This window comes from Leopardus geoffroyi, chromosome A3, assembly GCF_018350155.1.
Source record: "Leopardus geoffroyi isolate Oge1 chromosome A3, O.geoffroyi_Oge1_pat1.0, whole genome shotgun sequence".
Taxonomy (NCBI): Eukaryota; Metazoa; Chordata; class Mammalia; order Carnivora; family Felidae; genus Leopardus; species Leopardus geoffroyi.
The window spans coordinates 66,306,246-66,322,984 of NC_059336.1; the positions used below are offsets into that span (position 1 = coordinate 66,306,246).

The window sequence follows — 16,739 nt, forward strand, 5'->3', positions numbered from 1 at the left end:
TACTTGAATCAAATGAAGTGCCCAGTTTTCCGTGAATCTTGGAATTTAGTAACTGGGTGGCTCCATGCTGGAGGAAGACAGGGAGACTCATTCACATTTTCCGACCCGGCACTCACGGCCTCCATTCATCATTTTTCCTTTCCTTTTCCCTAACAGAGTTTAAGCCAGGGACAAAGCTTTCCTCCCTCTCCCAACTCAGGTTGACCTTCCGCCCCCGAGCCCACCGATGGCCCTTCTCGGACCACGTGACTCTTCGCAGCCCCCGTGACTCGCCGCCTCCGACCCCTCCCCTCGGGCTGCAGCCCTCTTTACCCCGCCTCTCAAGCCCATGTGACCGCTTCTTTCCTACCTGACTGGCTCCTTCCTTTCCCTCGGGCCGGACCGGCCGCCTTCTCAGCTGCCCGACTCCAAAATGGCAGCCGCGCACAGCTCGCACCCGAACGGCTGGACCTCCCTGACTCCCGGGCCGCCCCCCTCTCGCTCCCTGCCTCCCTCCTTCGGCCTTCGCCTACACGCCTCCGGATTGGCCGCTAGAAATCCCGCCCCTCCAGAGCCCCGCCTGCTATTGGTCACGGTAGGCTGCCCTTCAAAGAGGCGTGCCCCGCCGACCCCCGCCCCGGGAGGTATTTTCCATTCCGGTGGGGGTTGGGGGGAGGGGGGGAGGGGAAAAGGGTGAAGGGGGGAGGTGGCCAGGGAAGGGGGTGGGGGCCTGGCGGGGGCATCCGGCTGAGCTGGGGTCCCCGCGCTCCCTCCTGAGGAAGCGAGACTGCGCTCGATCAGGCAGTCGGAGGAGACGGGACGGGACTGGCGGGCGAGCAGGCGGACTCGCCTTCTCGGTGACTGCGCCGTCCGGGCCCGTCCGCCTGGCCGCAGGTGCCCCTGAATGAGGCCGCTCCGCGCGCCCCGACCGGTGAGTGTCCCCGCGGCCCGCGCCTGGCCCGGCCAGCCCCCGCTCCCCGGCCCCCGCGCCAGCGTTAGCGGCCGCCTGCCGGTTCCCCGGTGCCCGCGCCCGGCACAGTCCGCCTCCGGCCGGCGCCTCCACACCGGGGCAGAGGCAGCGCCGGCCCTCGGGCCGGGAGGAGGACGGCGGGCGGGGGACCGCGAGTCCGGGCCGTGAGCCCTGTGCAGACCGCGCCATGCGTAGTGGGGCTTGTGCTTAGTAGGCTCTCGAAGCATTTCTGAGGAATTGTTTTTCTGGTTGGAGGGATGTTGGGTGCCTAAGGGGAAGGGGGTCGTCCAGGGCTAGTTGGAGGGCGCTAGCGATCGTGAGTAGGGGTCGTGAGAGGCCACAGAGACTAGGGGGGCAGTTACGCGCTCTGTGGGGAACGGGCCACTGGCTAAGTCATTTGGGCTCCAAGGCTCCGATCCGGGGGGTCTTCAAGGTCAACGAGAAGCGGTCCACTGGGAGATGAGAGAGAGCTGGGGAGCTTAGATGGGGGAAGTGACTGGAGCACCTCCGGGGGTTTAACCCGAGGTGGAAAGGGGTGCGCAGGCGGCTGCTGGAAGACCCTTCAACTACTTGGACTCCTACGATCGTTTGGTGCTGAGATTTGGGCATTCAAATAGCTGAAGCGAACTGACTTTCTGGAGAGGGAGTTGCATTTAAAGAAGGATGCTACGAAGCAGTTTAAGTACACATGTCGGTTTGTTTCCGAACTTTGAAAGGCTGGGGGATTGGATTCGTGAGGTGATTTTTGACATTTTACTTTGGCATTCCAACCAAGAGGAGGCTTGCTCCTGGAACTTGCCAGTTATCCTTCATGTACAAAATGTATGTATGTGTTTGATGTTTTACCAGTTACTAGCTTTGCTGGAAATGCCTATAAGTGTACCTTGAAATTCTTGTAGCTGCCTCTACATCTGCTGAAAATCCTTTCTTCAGGTCTCTCATTCTACAGTGGTGGCTTACTTCTTCCTGACTTAACATTTAGAGTAGACTGTACTGTTAGAATTTGCTACTGACTTTATTCCAGAAGATAATATTAAGTAATTCATTTCGCACGCTTTCTTTCCTTGGCTTTTAATTGTTTCTTTACAAGGTCATCTTTAAGTATTGTACTGGAAAGATACTGGTAAGCTAGCAGCTCTAGAAAGCAATACTGAAATCAGGTTGAGCTGACAGTTGGAATATTAATGTCAGATCCTTAGTTTAATTTTTATAACCTTGTATTTGCATAACACTCTTGAGAATGGGTAAGGAACACAGAAAATACATACCAGGATTAGGCAGTGGCAGTCCACAGAATCTACCTCTGGCACCCCTTTGAGGTTCTTCATGTCACTGAGAAGAGGAAGCTAAGAATTGCATAGCTAGATCATTAATCTTTTAAATATTTTCTTAATCATATGTATGTTATCTTACTAATTCCTCACAATTTAAAAAAGGAAAGCTTTTTTTTTTTAGGAAGTACTTAAACATATTTGAGAAAATTCATTGGCGATACGTTGCCTGTAATGTAATTCATCAGAGAAAAATGTTCTGCAAAAAAGTATTAATATTTTCATTTGGCACCTTTTTAGTTCTTCAATAACTGATGGATAATTACAAATTTTCCCCCTTTTGTCCTTGAATTTTACTATTTGTCCTTAGGGAGAATGTACTGGCACACCAAACAGTAGCCTAAAATATTGAAACCTAACACCTTTTAGCATTATAATAGCTTCTACATTATTCACCTTGAGACTCATCTATGGAAAACTAGTGGTCGGGAAGGCTTTCCTTTATCACTTTAGTTGAGAATGGGCTGTTTTCTCTTTTTGTAGAACTAAGGAAAAATAATGTTTAATTCCTGCAGTGTAATGATAACTAAGTAGAATGGGAATGGGAAGCTTGGAGAAAAGATATATGTACAGGAGTCACATTTCTTTTAGAGCTGGAAGAGTAGACCGTGGAGGTGATTATTTTACAGATCAGGAAACCAAGGCCCAGAGCGGTGAAAGGGACTAGATGACTAGTTAGTGACAGAGCCAGGATGGGTGGGCAGGTCTCTGGACTCTCGTCCAGGGTTTTTCTATATTATCACATTCATGTTGTTTATTTCTAAAGAGTTGTAGTGCCAGTTATAAACGGTGTTTGGATTATTTGTGATGTTGTTCTCTGTTAAGGATGGGGAAGTTCGAGTTGACTACTTTTATACATGAAATGATGTAAAACTGGATGAGCTTTTATTGAAAAGTTTTAAACAACATGCTGCATTGTTAGTGGAAGTGCTGATATTTCTCTCTCGTTGGAAAGAGACAAATCATCATGTCATCTAGATTAAAATATTAGATGGACTTCTTAGAGCAGGTTAGTGTTCTGTCATTTTTATTCTAAAAATAAATTGCTTACAAGATTTTCAGAATTCAAAAGGCTCCTGTATCTTAAAAGTAAATTATATGAGGGGCGCCTGGGTGGCGCAGTCGGTTAAGCGTCCGACTTCAGCCGGGTCACGATCTCGCAGTCCGTGAGTTCGAGCCCCGCGTCAGGCTCTGGGCTGATGGCTCAGAGCCTGGAGCCTGTTTCCGATTCTGTGTCTCCCTCTCTCTCTGCCCCTCCCCCGTTCATGCTCTGTCTCTCTCTGTCCCAAAAATAAATAAACGTTGAAAAAAAAATTTTTTTAAAAAAAATAAAAAAAATTAAAAAAAATAAAAAGTAAATTATATGAAAATTATTCTCAGGAAGTGTGGGGGTTATGTTAAAACGGATCTTAGTACCTTTAAAAATAAGAGCAGTAATAGAATTACATGATGATCACGAACACATAACTTCGATCATAGTTGTAATAGAGAAAGACTGGCTTTGTATCTCAGTCGCTTAATAACATTATGATCTCTGGCAAGTGATTTAACCACTGTGTACCTAGGTTTCCTCATCTGTAAAGTGAGGGTAATAAAAGTACATACCTCTTAGGATCGTGGTGAGGATTACACGTCTTTCTTTCTAGGGCACCTGGGTGGCTCAGTCAGTTGAGCATTGGACTTCAGTTCAGGTCCTGATCTCACAGTTCGCGTTTTCAAGCCCCGCATGGGGGTCACTGCTATCAGTGCCAAGTCCATTTAGGATCCTCTGTCCCCACCTCTCTCTACCCCTCCCTTGCTCATGCTCTCTCTCTCAAAAATCAAAATAAATATTTAAAAAAATACACTAAAAAAAAGTGTTGGGAGGCACACTGTAAGAGACTCTTCAGTGCGGAGAACAAACTGAGGATTGATAGGGGCTGTGGGGTGGGGAAAATGGGTGATAGGCGTTGAGGAGGGCACTTCCTGGGATGAGCCCTGGGTGTTTTATGTAAGTGAGGAATCATGGGAATCTACTCTTGAAGCCAAGACTACACTGTGTGTTAGCTAAGTTGACAATAAATAAAAAGAAATAAACTGCTAACAAGAAAAAAATAAAAATAATAAAAATAAATAAATAAAAAGTGTTTCTTTCCTTAGCACACAGTAAAGGTACAAAGGGTACGGATAATAGACACCATTCTTTATGGTTCATTAGGTGTATACAGGCACTCGTATGCCCATTTGTTTCTTTGCTATTAATGAAGTCACTTTGAGATTACAAAAAATTCCTAGATTAATACATGATCACATAATTGTCTTAAGGGGCGCTTAGTGCAAATGATGCCCTCATGTTTGTTTTCTCCGTCTTCTGCTCGTCTTGGACCTTTAATTAAGTATGCATATCAAGTTGGAATGTGCATTTATCTAAATGTCATTTGGAGACCCTTGTTGCAGTGACATTATTCTAGAATCAAAATGCCAATAACTGATTTGTAGGTATTCTAGTGAAAATGTAGTGAGTTCCAAAGGCTAACTGGGTAAGCTTAAGTGAGGAAACTTATAGGATCTATTATTAATTGCAATCGCTTTCGGTCAATGAAGCTGATGACTTCATTTATAATGCTGTTGGGTTTTAGTGATAAAATTTGTGTAATTCCAATTTTGTAGCATTTTGTTCTTTTTACTTTGCTGTAACCCTAGTCTAATTAGTGTCATGAACATGTGGTTTAGCAAATGTTTTTTTTTAATATGATGGTGGTGGGCTTCTTCTGTCTGTTCTTTGGTTCTGCCCTGTCAGGTTCTTCTGTTGCTTTTATAGCAGCTTTTCTTCTGCTTATAGTCCCCTTAACTTTAGTTTTCATGCTTCTTTGCCTCCTGTCAGAAACGTGTAAATTCCTCCTGTCTGTTGCACACGGGCTCACTTTTTTTATGCCTCTTTTTAAACATTAACTTCAATTATTTTAAAAAATGTATATCACATAATGTTTTTAATTGCCCTTATTTGTAGAGTCTCATTGAATTGAGTGCATTTTACAGTTTACAGATTAAAATCAGAAACAAGTGTAGCGCAAAAGCATTTTTATTATGTTAGTAGTAGATTCATGCTATTTTGTTTCAGCTCTCAGGCATTCTGTTGGTACGTACTTCAGGTGATAAATACATGGGTCATCCCTTTAGTTGGAAGTAATGCATTACATGGAGCCATCAAAAGCTTCCAAGATCACATTTTGAGAGTGACCAGCTCCTACTGATCTTTTTTTGATTAACTATTAGATTATGCAATTATAATTTATTGGATATTTTTGGAATCATGAAATGCTTTTAGGAATTTCGTAGAACTTAGACATGCAGATCTTTTCTTTAGATCTATTACATAATCTAATTATATGAACAAAATATTTAAATGTGGTTTCAAAAGATATTAGAAATACCATGTTTTAATAAAATATAACTGATAGTTGCTCAATTTTTCATTAAGTTGCAGTTTTCTTTATATGTTTAAAAATAATTATGGCATTGTGAGTTGCCTATTATTCATATTTAAAATTCGTGGACACAAGGACTGAATAGTTATGGACCACTCAAACTACTTTCTTAGCTTCAGTGTAGTTGTTAGAGAATGACTGAAGGAAAATATGAATCATTTGCTTTACTCAATTTAATAAATTTCTTTTTCTGAATTAGCCAAGTATCTTATTTTAGGGAGAAATGACAAAAGGCTTTTGAATCTGGTTAGAGCAGAAGTAATCTTGAAGGGTAACTAGCAGGACTGTTGATTCATGTTAATGTTGGGTAAGTTTACATCTGAATTTAACTGAGAATTAGTTACCTGCCTTTATTGGACATGTAGGTGAAAAATTGTAAGGAATGACTTGAGAGGGACCATAATCATAATGACAGTTATTGCTAAGTACGGTAGAGTAAGAATATATTTCCACAGTTTCCCTAATGATAGTCCATAAGCATTTTACTTATGTGATGTTTAACACCAAAAGTAAATTTACCTTTGCTTTGATGAGATGTCATACAATAATCTTTTATCAAAGCTGATAAGAACAAGCAGTGAGGAAGATAATTTGAAAAAATATTTTTGAAATTGTGTGTCTGCTCTGGGATTGTCTTCAAATTATGACTTCCTTATTTTATTTGAATTCTCCTGTAACAGGAATAATATCCAGTCTTTCTATTCTGGGCAAGATTCTTCAGTTAGAGTGGTAATCAAGTATTGATATACTGTATTGCAAGCAATTAAAAAGGATAGATGCGTACTTAAATAATACATATACTCAAAATGGAACATGGAAGGTAGAATGGTGGAACAGAATTAATTTGGGAACTGAACTTCAAGCCTTCATGTAACCTTGAGATAGGGGAGTTAAGAATTGGAGGTTGGATAGAGAAAAATGTGGAGGAAAATGAGGATTTTATAGAAGTTTAGCCCTAACGTAGGTCCTGGGTTCTGCAGATTAGCATGTCTTTGTATTAGGAAAACTGGTGACATATCTCAAAGCTGGAGAATAAACTTATTAGACATTAAATAAAAACGTTGGGAGAAGTCCAGGTATTTTTTTAAGGGTTAAAATATGCATGTAGCCAAAGGGGAGCTTACTTATCTAATTATTTAGTCTTTGACTTTGGTTATTAACATGAGAACAGTAGTCCAGCCTCATTGCCCTTCAAGTGATCAGTGCTGGGACCAATTTTATTTAACATTTTAATAAATTATTTAAAAGACAGACTGGCAGTGCAAATGCCAGATTTGCAGTTGACTCTGTGTGTGTTCCAGGTAGTTGAAAGCCAGGCAAACACGGAGAAGCTACAGGAACATCCTTTGATGAGTTTCCATGCAGCAGAGAACAAGATAATGCATTTAGGAGGAGATACTTCAAATGGTATTTACAGGACCTGAATTGTGACCCAGGAAGGGGATCCAGAAGTCATGGAGATAACTTCTTTGAAGGCATTTATTGTTGTTGCTGCTGGGCCACAAAGTCCTGGAACATGTTGAGGGCTGTTGGGCATAATTCTGAAAACAAAAATGATGTACATGAAAATAATTATGAAAGAGATTACCGATTTCTGACTCTTTAGTGTGTTCCAGGCTAAGTGATTTGCTGTCATTTTTTTCATTGTATTCTCTTAATTCTGAAATGTAAGTGGCATTATCCAGTTTTATCAAAAAAGGAAATTTGACTTAAGGAGGTTAAGTGACTTTCCCAAGTCACCCAGTGTGTAGTAGAGTTGGGACAAAGGTCCTCATCTCTTGATTGTTAATCCTAAATGTTTCCCAAGATATTAAGAGGTATCTTTTAAAATTTATAATAGTTTAATTTAGGGTTTATGAAATGCTGTTTTACTCCTTTGCTCTGGCAGCTTTGGATGTCATTACCAGGAGAGATCATATCTATGTATTTTGAGAGGATTTGGAGACATTCCTCAAATTCCTGATTTTTTTAATTTTATTTTTTATTTTTTAAAATTTACATCCAAATTAGTTAGCATATCAAATTCCTGATTTTTAAGGAAAGGTAAGGTAAGGGATAGTTTGGTGTACAGATTTACTCTAGAAATTGGAAAATCAGCACAGGCCATGCATTAAATGTTTCTCCTCTTCACTATAAAATGTTGGATCATTAATGGGCATTAATAAGGAAAATCTTGTTTGGTGGAAAAGACATTAGAGTAAGAGTCCAGATACCTGGATTTTTCTAGTGGTGTGAAAAACATTAGGATAGCATTGAAATAGTGGTAATATTCTTGCTCTGGGAGTAGGGGAAGACTTGAGATGGGTCCTGAGAGATGAGCAGGTGAAGAGGAGTTGTGGAATTCTAGGCAGAAGGAATAGCAATATGTTAGATGAATAACTGAACTTTTTTGAACTGGGATTTCCTCAAACTTGAGTTAAATTATAAGAAAGTATCTTAAATTTTACTTAGATGGGCAGCATCTGCTACATATTGTTAACCTTAAAACTAAAACTGACAGTTATTTTACTGGCAAAAATGGGTTTACCTGGAAATAACAGAATTGCAATCCAGGACGAGCAAGCTATGGCAAAACTACAAGCAAGTCTGGAAAACAAAAAAGAAGACCTCTTTTTTATGGAGAAAGGAGAAAGTAGGAAAGCTGCTATAAACAAAAAGTTCATTGGAGTAAACTAGGAGTTGGCACTATGGTGGCCTGTCATTGGTTGAGTTGTGACAGTCTCTCATTGGCTGGGCTGTTGCCCCTCTTGCTGGGATAGTAAAGTAGTAGCTAAAAGAGTACAGACTTGGAAGGTCCTGTCTTCTTTTTGGGTCTGCAATTGAAGTGAGTGGTAGGTGTGTGAGCTCCCCCTGCTGGCCCCTGACTCCATTCTAAGTGAGGTTTCCTTGTTTCCTTTTAATTTTCACAGTATAACTCCCTCTCCCCCACCCCCCCCACATCCTTGATATTTGTTGATTTTGGAAAAAAAAAATGAAGTTGCAAGAATCAAGTGAGTAAGTATATGTGAAAATACTTCATAAAATTTTAGGTTCTCTACCAATTAAGAGTGATAGAGGAATACTAATGTTCTTGTGAAGAGTGGACAGACAGCGTGCTGTGAATACTAAGATAGCAGGGGGAGGATAGTACCAGAGGAGAAACAGCAGAAATGGGAAAGGGAAGTGTTAAAGATGAAGGAAAAGGATAGATGTGAGAAAACTTGAATTATAGTTCTCTTTGTGCCTGTCAATCAAAAGAAAGGTAATAAGTCTGTAACTGAAGACTTTTAACATTAATTTATTTTAAGGAAGAAGCTCAGCAGGTGGTTAAAACATTTTATTCACTTTTCCATTTAGTCTACACTGACCATGTTAATAAGGCTATGAAAATAAGCTAATTGAGAGTTGGCTGTATCTTCTGATTATTTCTTCACTCATTACTTCTGTACAGGTTTAGCTAATGGCTTTAAATAGTATAAGGGTGATCATAAAAATAAAGCAAGCTGGACTGAGTTTCTGTTTATTCTAGATTATTAAAAATGAAAGAGCATAGTGTGCTAAGGAGAAGGGTGAAATTTGATCTGTCAAAATGAGTACAAAAGAAAATTAGGAAATCCAATTAGAATCAAGGTAGAATGGGAACAAATTGTTAATGGTCTTATATACCACACTAGGAGTTTGGATTTTTATTTTGTTTTATAAGTGGGGAAGTGACACAAATAGTTTGCTGTTGTAGAAAACCAGTTGGTTACAGCAGTAATAAAGAGAATAGTTTGGAGGAATAGAGATTGGAGACATTTATTCAACAAGTAATGCATATGGCAGGGTGAGTGAATGGGGCATTCTCTCTGGCCTCTGATAGGTAGATCACAAGCAGGGATGCCATTTGAGGCTCTGCACTAGATCAGGAAAGAGATTATGATGGTCTGAATTAAGGAATTTGTAGTGGGGATAGAAACAAGAGCACTGATTTCACAGATTATATAGGAGTTTAAATCTTCTAGACTTGGTTAGTGTTTGGAAGTGATAGAAACTGAAGATGAGTTTAAGGATCTTGACTTGGAAGTTGAATAATACGTGCAAGTTTGAGAGGGGGTAATACTGGGTTTGCTTTCAGGTAAGTAGTTATACTTTTTAGGTAAGTAATAACATGACCAAGATACCAGTTGTAAATATAGGTCTAGCTCAGGAGTATGGCCAGGTTTATAGATAGGATTTGGAAGGCAAAAAGTTTATAGAGTTGAAGCTTGTGAAATTAAGTGAATAATAACCATAATTCCTAAATAATAATGTATGCAGAACAAAAAGTAACTGCAAATTTGGTATTTAGTTCAAGAGTGTAGACATTTTTTAGTGTTTACCTTTTGCCTCCTTCAACTCAACCTCCCCCCCACCACCAAATAGCCTTACAAAGAATATGTAGAAATATTTGCTGCCAGAAAGCCAGAAATATTTTAGTGTCCTTGAAACAGTGTGCTGTAGTACACTGGCCATCCCAATACAACACAAGGAATTCGTAACAAATGCACTTTCTTATTCCTCACTGAAACTCTCTTTGGAGTCTTGTTTGCTTCCTTGGGCTGGTGAGGTAGTCTGAACAGATACTGAAGCCTGAAGGCATTTTTTTTTTTTTTTTTTTTGCCTTCTTCAAAAAATCTAGTCCAGAGGAGTCCTAATCAACCATCTCTTTGCCTCTCTTTCTCTCCTGCCCCTCTAGCACTATAGAGCTTAAGGTTCTGGCAAATAGAATGCATTCCAAGAGGGAAAAGTAAAAACATCACAAGAGAAAGAACCTTGAAGAGAACTGTAATCTTTTCAATTCTCTTCCAAAGATTCTCCTCTCTAAGTCAGGGGATGGAGTTGGTGAGTCATTAAGAGGAGGTGTCCAAACTCTGTAAAATAAATAGCCCATCTATTAGGAGCAAGATCTTCAAGTGCTGAGGGAATTTGGAAAGAATCTGAGGTGGTTTTGCACTTAGTGGAAAAGATGAGTTTTTGGTTCAGTTTTAAAGGAGGTAGAAAGTCAAGGCTGTACAGGAAACAGTAAGAATAACACTATTAAGAGGTGGGGAAAACTGTACCAAGGAAGTAGAACATTAAGAAAAAAAGCAAAGGAACTGGTCAACAGGATTCCTTATCTAAAATGCATAGTTTAAGTTGGAATTGATGAGAAATTAGGGTAGTTAGAGGACCAAAGACTAAAATTTGGAACTGGAAGTCCTTGAAGCACATCAGTAGAAAATTCAATGTGAACAGAGGACTATTGTAACCATAATTGTAATTGCAATTAAGCACCTAAGGAAAATGACAACTGTTACATACAATTTATGGTTGTATATGGCACTGATTAATTTATAAACTACCTAAATCTCTTACATTTCCCCTTTTTGTTTTCTTATTATGTATGTGCTTCTATAGCAGTGGTTCTCAAACTTTCTTGGGCATAAAATTTATGCAAAGCCCTTCTTTAAAATATAGACTCATCCATGTTACATGGAACAATAGTTCCTTTCAGTTGCTGAATCGCATTCCATTGTATAGATATGCTGTAATTTATCTGTTATTACTGTGGGAAAGAATTATTTCCAGTCTTCAGCTATTAAGACTAAAGCTCCTATGAGCATTCTTGTACAAGCCTTTTGTGACACATATATTCTTTACTTGTGGATGAATGAATACCTAGAAGTCAAAACTGCTGCATTATAAGATGGATGTATGTTTAACATTATGAGAAACTGACAGAACAGTTTCCAAGGTGGGTTTACCATATTATATTCCTACCAACAATGTCTCCCCTTCTTTTCTTTTATGGAAGAGTTTGGGTACAATTGATGTTCTTCCTTAAATGCTTGATAGAATTCACCAATGAAGCTATCTGGGCCTGGAGGTTTTTTTGTTTGTTTATTTGTTAAAGGATTCAGTTTGTAAATGAATAAATATAAGACAATTGAGATTTTGTTCTTCTTTTTATTCCTGTTTTGGTAATTTGTGTCTTGAGGCATTTGTCCATTTCACCTAATTTATCAAATTTATCATCTTGAAAATACACATTTTATGAAAGTGTTTTCTTTTAATGTCAGTAGCATCTGTACTAATGTCCCCTCCTCTTTCATTCCTGATATTAGATGCATTTTCTCCTTTCCTCCCATGATTAGTCAAGCTAGGAGTTATCAATTTTATCAGTCCTTTCAAATAGTCAGCTTTTGGTTTTGTTGATTTTCTGTGGCTTATCTGTTTTCTAAGCTTATGAGTGGAGCTCTTTCATTAATTCCTTATCCCCTCCTTACTTTGGGTTAATTTGTTATACATTTTTTAGCTTTTAAGGTGAAAGCTTAGAGCATTGATCTAAGTTAGGTTGATCATTGATTTAAATTTTTTTTATGCATTATCAACTTTTAAAGCTATGCATTTTCATTATCATTTCATTAAAAATATTTTCTGTTTTCACTTGTAATTTTTTATTTGACCCATGGTTTGTTTTGAAGAGTGTTGTCAAATAATTTCCAAATGTTTGGGATTTTCCAGTTATTGTATTACTGTTTTCATTTAATGGCATTTTGGTCATAGAACATACCCTTAATAATTTCAGTGGAGGGGCTTTTGGGTGGCTCAGTTGGTTAAGTGTCCAACTCTTGATTTCAGCTCGGCAAGATTTCGTGGTTCACGAGTTCAAGCCCTGCATTGGGCTCTGCGCTGATGGTGTGGAGCCTGCTTGGGATTCTCTCACCCTCTGTCTCTGCTCCTCCCCTGCTATGTCTGTCTGTCTGTCTGTCTGTCTCTCTCTCTCTCTCTCAAAATAAATAAATAAACTTAAAAAATTAAAAAGAAACATTTCAATACATTTAAGCTTTTTTATTGTTTTATGGCCCAACATGTGATGTATCTTGGTTAATGTTCAGAGTGTACTTGAGAAGAATGTATCTTCTGTTGTTGGGTGCCATGTTCCGTAAGTGAGTTAAGTTAGGGTGATCTCTGTATTTTCTCATGTTTTTACCAATTTTCTGTTTACTTGTTCTATCAAGAAAAGAGTTGAAGTTTTCACCTATGGTTTTGGATTTGTCTGTTTCTCTTTTCCGTTCCATCAGATCTGCTTCACGTTTTAAGCACTGTTACGTGTGTTACAGCACATTTAGGATTGTTAAGGTTGTTGATGAATTCACCCCTCAGTCATCATGAAATATCCTCTTTATCTCTGGTAACGTCTCTTGTTCTGAAGTCTCTGTGTGTGATACTAAATTTATGAAATTTAGAAATTTATTATATTTCTTTTAATTAATATTTGCATGGTATATATTTTTCCATCCACTTTTAACCTATTTATGTCATTTATATATAAAGTGAGTTTTTGGTACACAACATGTAGTTGAGTCTTGCTTTTTTATTTAGTCTGACAACTTCGTAAGTTTGGTATGTTTAGACTCTGAGTTGGCAAAACTATGGCTGGCAGACCAAATTTGGCCTATTACCTGTTTGTGTAAATGTTTTATCAGGACACAGCTGTGCCCATTCATGTACATATTGTTTATGGCTGCTTTTGTGCTGTGGTGTCAAGGTTAGGTAGTTGGGACAGAGACCATATTGTCCTTGAAGCCTAAAATATTTTCTGGTTCTTTTTGTTTTGTTTTATTTTGTTTTAATTTACTTATCTATTTTGAGGGGGGGGGGGGAGAGTGGGGGAGGGACAGATAGAAGCAGAGAGAGAATCCCAAGCAGGTTGTGCACTGTCAGCACAGAGCCCCACACGGGGCTCGATCTCACAAGCCATGAGATCATAACCTGAACCGAAGTCAAGAGTCAGACAGACGCTCAACCAACTGAGCCACCCAGGTGCCCCATCTGGTTCTTTACAGAAAAAGTTTGCCAACCACTGGTTTTGACCATTTACATGGTCTTGGTTTTCTATTTGCTTTTAGATGGGTTCTTTTTAAAAGGTTTTTTTGTTGTTGTTTTTTTTAACTTATTTTTGACAGAGAGAGAGAGAGAGACAGAGCATGAGCAGGGGAGGGGCAGAGAGAGACAGAAACACCGAATCTGAAGCAGGCTCCAGGGTCTGAGCTGTCAGCACAGAGCCTGACACGGGGCTCAAACTCGTGAACCACGAGATCATGACCTGAGCTGAAGTTGGACACTTAACTGACTGAGCCACCCAGGTGCCCTTAGATGGGTTCTTTTTAATAACAGTCTGCCCTCCTTGTTGAGATGAGCGCTGGGTGTTGTATGTAAGTGATGAATCACAGGAATCTACCCCAAAACCAAGAGCACACTGTATACACTGTATGTTAGCCAACCTGACAATAATATTAAAAAAATAAAATAAAAATAAATAAAAATAAAAGAATGCTCTTCCCCCCTCCAAAAAAAATATCAGTCCACCTTCAAATAGTATGCCATTTCATTTATAGTGCAAAAATCTTACATTATGATATACTCCCAATTCCTCTCATTTTGGAGGCTTTTTTGGTCACACATTCTTTTTTCCAGGAATAGAATTTAGTGATTCATCACTTACATATGACACCCAGTGCTCATCCCAACAAGTGTCCTCCTTAATGCCCCTCGCCCTTTTAGCCCATCCCCCCACTTAGCACCCCACCAGCAACCCTCAGTTTGTTCTCTGTATTGAGTCTCTTATGGTTTGTTTCCTTCTCTGTTTTTATATTATTTTTGTTTCCCTTCCCTTATGTTCATCTGTTTTGCATCTAAAATTCCACATATGAGTGAAATCGTATTTGTCTTTCTCTATTTCACTTACCATAATACACTCTAGTTCCAACCACGTTGTTGCAAATGGCAAGATTTCACTCTTTTTGATAACCGAGTAATGTTCCACTATACAACACATCTTCTTTATCCATTCATCAGTCGATGAACATTTGAGCTCTTTCCATATTTTGGTTATTGTCAGTAGTGCTGCTATAAATATTGGGGTGCATGTGCCCCTTCAAATCAGCATATTTGTATCCTTTTGATAAATACCTAGTACGCAATTACTGGGTCATAAGGTAGTTCTATTTTTAATTTTTTGAGGAACCTGCATAGTGTTTTCCAGAGTGGCTGCACCAGTTTGCATTCCCACCACCAGTGCAAAAGAGTTCCTCTTTCTCCGCATCCTCGCCAATATCTGTCCTTGCCTGAGTTGTTAATTTTAGCCATTCTGACAGGTGTGAGGTAGTATCTCATTGTGGTTTTGGTTTGTATTTACCTGATGATGAGTGATGTTGAGCATTTTTTCATGTGTCTGTTAGCCATCTGGGTATCTTCTTTGGAAAAGTATTCATGTCTTCTGTCCATTTCTTCACTGAATTATTTGTTATTTGGGTGTTGAGTTTGATAAGTTCTTTATAGATTTTGGATACTACTGCTTTATCTTATATGTCATTTGCAAATATCTTCTCCCATTCCATCAGTTGCAAATATCTTCTCCCATTCCATCGGTTGCCTTTTAGTTTTGCTGATTGTTTCCTTCACTGTGTAGAAGCTTTTTATCTTGATGAGGTTCCAGTAGTTCATTTTTGCTTTTGTTTCCCTTGCATCCAGAGACATGTTGAGGAAGAAGTTGCTGCAGCCAAGGTAAAAGGTTTTTGCCTGCTTTCTCCTCTAAGATTTTGATGGCTTCCTGTCTTATGTTTAGGTCTTGCATCCATCTTGAGCTTATTTTTGTTTATGCTCCAAAAAGGTGGTCCAAGTTCATTCTTCCACATCGCTGTCCACTTTTCCCAACACCATGTGCTGAAGAGGCTGTCTTTTTTCTATTGGATAGTCTTTCCTGCTTTGTCAAAGATTGGTTGGCCATATGTTTGTGGGTCCATTTCTGGGTTCTCTGTTCTGTTCCATTGATCTGTCTGTTTTCGTGCCAGTAACGTACTATCTTGATGATTACAGCTTTGTAATACAGCTTGAAGTCCAGAATTGTGATGCCTCCAGCTTTGGTTTTCTTTTTCAGGATTGCTTTGGCTATTTGGGGTCTTTTCTGGTTCCATACAAATTTTAGGATTGTTTGTTCTAGCTCTGTGAAGAATGCTGGTGTTATTTTGATAGGTATTGCGTTGAATATGTAGATTGCTTTGGGTAGTATCGACATTTTAACAGTATTTTTCCAATCCATGAGCATGGAATGTTTTTCATTTGTGTGTGTGTGTGTGGTCAATTTCTTTCATAAGCTTACCTTAGTTTTCAGTGTATAGATTTTTCACCTCTTGGGTTAGGTTTATTCCTAGGTATTTTATGGTTTTTGGTGCAATTGTAAAGGGGATTGATTCCTTGATATCTCTTTCTGCTGTTTCATTATTGGTGTATAGAAATGCAGCCAATTTCTGTATATTGATTTTATATCCTGTGACTTTGCTGAATTCATGGATCAGTTCTAGCAGTTTTTTGGTAGTCTTTTGGGTTTTCCACATAAAGTATCCTGTTGTCTGAGAAGAGTGAAAAGTTTGACTTTCTTCTTGCTGATCTGGATGCCTTTTATTTCTTTGTGTTGCCTGATTGCTGAGGCTACGACTTCCAACACTATGTTGAGTAACAGTGGTGAGAGTGGACATCTTTTGTCACTTTCCTGATCTTAGGGGGAAAGGGGAAAGCTCTCAGTTTTTCCCCATTGAGGATGATACTAGTAGTGGGTCTTTCATATATGGCCTTAATGATCTTGAGGTATGATCCTTCTACTCCTATTGTCTGGAGGGTTCTTATCAAGAAAGGATGATGTATTGTGTCAAATGTTTTTTCTACATCTGTTGAGAGGATCATGTGGTTCTTACCCTTTCTTTTATTAATGTGATGTATTACATTGATTGATTTGCAGATATTGAACTAGCCCTGCATCCCAGAAATGAATCCCTCTTGATCGTGGTGAATAATTCTTTTATGTATTGCTGCATCTGGTTTGCTAGTATCTCGAGAATTTTTGCATCCATGTTCATCAGGGAAATTGGTCTGTAGTTCTCCTTTTTAGTTCTCCATTACTTTTGGAACCAAAGTAATGCTGGCCTCCTAGAATGAGTTTAGAAGTTTTCT

The 16,739-nt window shown here is 39.3% G+C and overlaps 2 protein-coding genes across 5 annotated transcripts in view; one reads left to right on the forward strand and one right to left on the reverse strand.

Annotated features, from left to right (window-relative positions):
* PIGF (phosphatidylinositol glycan anchor biosynthesis class F) overlaps positions 1–455 on the reverse strand; it is a 109,344-nt gene extending 108,889 nt beyond the window's left edge. Inside the window, exon 1 of the mRNA XM_045445949.1 lies at positions 350–455. The gene's annotated coding sequence lies outside the window, so the exon portion shown is untranslated. The remainder of the gene's footprint in view (positions 1–349) is intronic.
* SOCS5 (suppressor of cytokine signaling 5) overlaps positions 400–16,739 on the forward strand; it is a 66,054-nt gene continuing 49,714 nt past the window's right edge. The window contains exon 1 of one of the 4 annotated variants that reach the window (XM_045445936.1): positions 400–623. The gene's annotated coding sequence lies outside the window, so the exon portion shown is untranslated. Of the gene's footprint in view, positions 1,772–16,739 lie in introns of all 4 variants that reach the window. The other 3 variants (XM_045445935.1, XM_045445934.1, XM_045445939.1) reach the window with 3 other exon arrangements.